Source organism: Schistocerca gregaria, unplaced genomic scaffold (genome assembly GCF_023897955.1).
Source record: "Schistocerca gregaria isolate iqSchGreg1 unplaced genomic scaffold, iqSchGreg1.2 ptg000649l, whole genome shotgun sequence".
NCBI classification, from domain to species: domain Eukaryota; kingdom Metazoa; phylum Arthropoda; class Insecta; order Orthoptera; family Acrididae; genus Schistocerca; species Schistocerca gregaria.
The window spans coordinates 327,501-332,500 of NW_026062034.1; the positions used below are offsets into that span (position 1 = coordinate 327,501).

Here is a 5,000-nt window from a genome sequence, read left to right on the forward strand (position 1 = left end):
TGTGGCTGTACCACATTATCGCTTAACCTAACTGTGGCTGTACCACATTATCGCTTAACCTAACTGTGGCTGTACCACATTATCGCTTAACCTAACTGTGGCTGTACCACATTATCGCTTAACCTAACTGTGGCTGTACCACATTATCGCTTAACCTAACTGTGGCTGTACCACATTATCGCTTAACCTAACTGTGGCTGTACCACATTATCGCTTAACCTAACTGTGGCTGTACCACATTATCGCTTAACCTAACTCTGGTTGTACCACATTATCCCTTAACCTAACTCAAGTTGTCCCTTAACCTAACTCAAGTTGTCCCTTAACCTAACTCAAGTTGTCCCTTAACCTAACTCAAGTTGTCCCTTAACCTAACTCAAGTTGTCCCTTAACCTAACTCAAGTTGTCCCTTAACCTAACTCAAGTTGTCCCTTAACCTAACTCAAGTTGTCCCTTAACCTAACTCAAGTTGTCCCTTAACCTAACTCAAGTTGTCCCTTAACCTAACTCAAGTTGTCCCTTAACCTAACTCAAGTTGTCCCTTAACCTAACTCAAGTTGTCCCTTAACCTAACCCACGTTGTCCCTTAACCTAACCCACGTTGTCCCTTTGCCTAACATAGTTCACTGCTCGGAATCTCTGGTGTCGTTGTTATCCTCATGTAGATGTCTTGCGAGTGTTGCTTACTTTCCACATATTCCCGCTATCCACTGTCAATTGTACTGCAATAGGACTATATCGCCGCCCCCCCCCCCTCTGTCCCCCTCTTTGTGTCTCTGTCCTCTCAAGCTGGTCGGTCTGGCGTTTGAGTGTTAAATGAGCCTCGCAGCTGTTCAGTTGCATTCAGATGTCGACGCCCTCAGTGTACGTCGTGGTATGGTCTGTGTCCATTGTCCGCTGATGTCGTACGCGTAACCCACACGCTGTACCGATCATCGGTCGTTACGTACAGAGTGAAGTAGTGTGATACGTGTGACCGTACGCTGGCTGTGCCCAACGGTGTCGAATCTCAATTTCCATATGTTGTGCTCGATGCTACTTGTCTCGTCTCCCAATAACAGCTAGGTTGCACTGTGGTACGCCGTAGAGGCGTGTGGGAGGAACGTACGAACGCATTGTATGTCACCCTGGGTCGCTGGGGGTGGTGGTGCGGTGAGTCAGGTCAGGTCAGGTCAGGTCAGGTCAGGTCAGCGTGAGCCGTCTGATGTAGTGACGCGTGTATTCCGACTTTGTCGTATTGCCTCACACAAAGTGCTACCCTGGTGGACCGCGTTCCATATCTGGGACATGCCGCAGATGCCGGTTGACAGTGGATCGCGGAAGGGACATCGCATACGTGCGCGGGCCACCTTCCACGTGTTCTCTTCTGCACATGTCGCAGTGTGTATGTGGTCTGATGTAGCGTGTCGTGACACATGACATCCTGGCATGCAAGAATTGTTGAATTCACAAATGTAGGTGGACATCTACGTTTACTGCCCAAGATACGCAAATGAACTGGAAATCCGTTGTTGAGCGGTTGTTCACGCTGGAGGTGAATCTGTGATGGCGACGATCGGTACAGCTATTAACCGGTTGTTTCAGCGGTACCCGCCACATCCACACACGTGACTAGGTCCATGTGGGTATGAAGCGATACGCGGCGGTGGCTTGGTGGGACTGTTCCCGGCCGGTGAAGGGGGGCCGCCCGGCGTGTTGGCCGCGCGCTGCGTGGGCGCACGCGCAACAGGCGGCTGGTGGGGGGCGCCGAGTGGCAGGAGCGCCAGCCGACGGGCCCGGCAGGCGGTGCAGCTACGCTGCGGCGCACCCTGCACGCGGCGCCTGGCGGCCAAAGTTGGTTCAGCCGAGCCCGGTGCGAAGCGCGGTGGACATCTGCAGTGTGCTGGTCTGATTGAGGACTGTGTGCGTTGAGGATGCGCCGCCGCCTGGCACTCGGCGCCGCGACGCCGTCTGCTGCTCGGTCGCCCCAGCGGTTCTCGCAGGTGGTTTGTATCGCAGTTGTGCGGACGTGTTGGCGCGTGCGCTGTGCTGGGAGAGTTCGCTTCTGCACCCAAGTGGGGCTTTGCCCTTGTGTGGCGCTGGCGTTGGAGCTGCCGGTCACCATAGGTGGCGCGTGTTGTCTCCCGCCGGCAATGCCACGACAGCACGCTCCCGGGCCTCTGTCGGCAGCGGCAAGCTCAGTTGGGAGCAAGGGTGTTCGCACTAAAACCGTCTACTCGCCTAACTCCGGGCGATTGCGCCTCTCTCGAAACCGACCAAGTACCTAGGACGGCGCTGCGCGCCGCCGGGACCTGAGAGGGTTTCGAGGTGTATCGTGCAGGGGAGCTCGGCCTCCTCCTGTTTGCAGAATAATTGAGCGGACGCTTGCGTGTTCGCGCGGGCCCCCGGGACACACTCCCGGGCGGCCGGCTGCTCAGCTCTAGTTGACGCAGCTCCCTGGTTGATCCTGCCAGTAGTCATATGCTTGTCTCAAAGATTAAGCCATGCATGTCTCAGTACAAGCCGCATTAAGGTGAAACCGCGAATGGCTCATTAAATCAGTTATGGTTCCTTAGATCGTACCCACGTTACTTGGATAACTGTGGTAATTCTAGAGCTAATACATGCAAACAGAGTCCCGACCAGAGATGGAAGGGACGCTTTTATTAGATCAAAACCAATCGGATTGGCTTGTCTGGTCCGTTTGCCTTGGTGACTCTGAATAACTTTGGGCTGATCGCACGGTCCTCGTACCGGCGACGCATCTTTCAAATGTCTGCCTTATCAACTGTCGATGGTAGGTTCTGCGCCTACCATGGTTGTAACGGGTAACGGGGAATCAGGGTTCGATTCCGGAGAGGGAGCCTGAGAAACGGCTACCACATCCAAGGAAGGCAGCAGGCGCGCAAATTACCCACTCCCGGCACGGGGAGGTAGTGACGAAAAATAACGATACGGGACTCATCCGAGGCCCCGTAATCGGAATGAGTACACTTTAAATCCTTTAACGAGTATCTATTGGAGGGCAAGTCTGGTGCCAGCAGCCGCGGTAATTCCAGCTCCAATAGCGTATATTAAAGTTGTTGCGGTTAAAAAGCTCGTAGTTGGATTTGTGTCCCACGCTGTTGGTTCACCGCCCGTCGGTGTTTAACTGGCATGTATCGTGGGACGTCCTGCCGGTGGGGCGAGCCGAAGGGGTGCTTTCGCGTCCCGAGGCGGACCCCGTTTAAATCCTACCAGGGTGCTCTTTGTTGAGTGTCTCGGTGAGCCGGCACGTTTACTTTGAACAAATTAGAGTGCTTAAAGCAGGCAAGCCCGCCTGAATACTGTGTGCATGGAATAATGGAATAGGACCTCGGTTCTATTTTGTTGGTTTTCGGAACCCGAGGTAATGATTAATAGGGACAGGCGGGGGCATTCGTATTGCGACGTTAGAGGTGAAATTCTTGGATCGTCGCAAGACGAACAGAAGCGAAAGCATTTGCCAAGTATGTTTTCATTAATCAAGAACGAAAGTTAGAGGTTCGAAGGCGATCAGATACCGCCCTAGTTCTAACCATAAACGATGCCAGCCAGCGATCCGCCGCAGTTCCTCCGATGACTCGGCGGGCAGCCTCCGGGAAACCAAAGCTTTTGGGTTCCGGGGGAAGTATGGTTGCAAAGCTGAAACTTAAAGGAATTGACGGAAGGGCACCACCAGGAGTGGAGCCTGCGGCTTAATTTGACTCAACACGGGAAACCTCACCAGGCCCGGACACCGGAAGGATTGACAGATTGATAGCTCTTTCTTGATTCGGTGGGTGGTGGTGCATGGCCGTTCTTAGTTGGTGGAGCGATTTGTCTGGTTAATTCCGATAACGAACGAGACTCTAGCCTGCTAACTAGTCGCGTGACATCCTTCGTGCTGTCAGCGATTACTTTTCTTCTTAGAGGGACAGGCGGCTTCTAGCCGCACGAGATTGAGCAATAACAGGTCTGTGATGCCCTTAGATGTTCTGGGCCGCACGCGCGCTACACTGAAGGAATCAGCGTGTCTTCCTAGGCCGAAAGGTCGGGGTAACCCGCTGAACCTCCTTCGTGCTAGGGATTGGGGCTTGCAATTGTTCCCCATGAACGAGGAATTCCCAGTAAGCGCGAGTCATAAGCTCGCGTTGATTACGTCCCTGCCCTTTGTACACACCGCCCGTCGCTACTACCGATTGAATGATTTAGTGAGGTCTTCGGACTGGTACGCGGCATCGACTCTGTCGTTGCCGATGCTACCGGAAAGATGACCAAACTTGATCATTTAGAGGAAGTAAAAGTCGTAACAAGGTTTCCGTAGGTGAACCTGCGGAAGGATCATTACCGACTAGACTGCATGTCTTTCGATGTGCGTGTCGTGTCGCGCAACACGCTACCTGTACGGCAGTGGCCGTGCGCCGCGTGCGGAACCACGCGTGCCTCTCAAAACTAGCGGAAGTGTTGTTGTTGTGTGGTACGAGCGCTGAAGCTCTGGAGCGGCTGGCCTGCGGTACCTGGCGCCTGGCGCCGGTTTTGAATGACGTTCGCCCGAGTGCCTGTCCGCTCCGGTGTGGAGCCGTACGACGCCCATCGGCTGTGAGGCCGTTGGACACAAAAAAATAGTGGAACAGGGGCCGTCAGACGCCTCAGTCCCGCAAATGCTACTGTCTTGAAAGAGACAGTGGGAGACTGAAAAGGAAAAGATCACCCAGGACGGTGGATCACTCGGCTCGTGGGTCGATGAAGAACGCAGCAAATTGCGCGTCGACATGTGAACTGCAGGACACATGAACATCGACGTTTCGAACGCACATTGCGGTCCATGGATTCCGTTCCCGGGCCACGTCTGGCTGAGGGTCGGCTACGTATACTGAAGCGCGCGGCGTTTGTCCCGCTTCGGAGACGTGGGAGTGTCGTGGTCGCCTGTGTGGCCGGCCGCGTCTCCTTAAACGTGCGATGCGCGCCCGTCGCCTGGCGGTTCGCATACCGGTACTTTCTCGGTAGCGTGCACAGCCGGC

General features: G+C 54.4%; 2 non-coding genes across 2 annotated transcripts; both read left to right on the forward strand.

Moving 5' to 3' along the window:
• The first annotated feature begins 2,433 nt into the window (after window positions 1-2,433).
• Window positions 2,434-4,326, forward strand: LOC126317838 (small subunit ribosomal RNA). Its single transcript, XR_007556951.1, has one exon. It is a non-coding gene; the product is annotated as a small subunit ribosomal RNA (ribosomal RNA).
• Window positions 4,327-4,687: 361 nt separating this feature from the next.
• On the forward strand, window positions 4,688-4,842 carry LOC126317986 (5.8S ribosomal RNA). Its single transcript, XR_007557078.1, has one exon. It is a non-coding gene; the product is annotated as a 5.8S ribosomal RNA (ribosomal RNA).
• The last annotated feature ends 158 nt before the right edge of the window (window positions 4,843-5,000 follow it).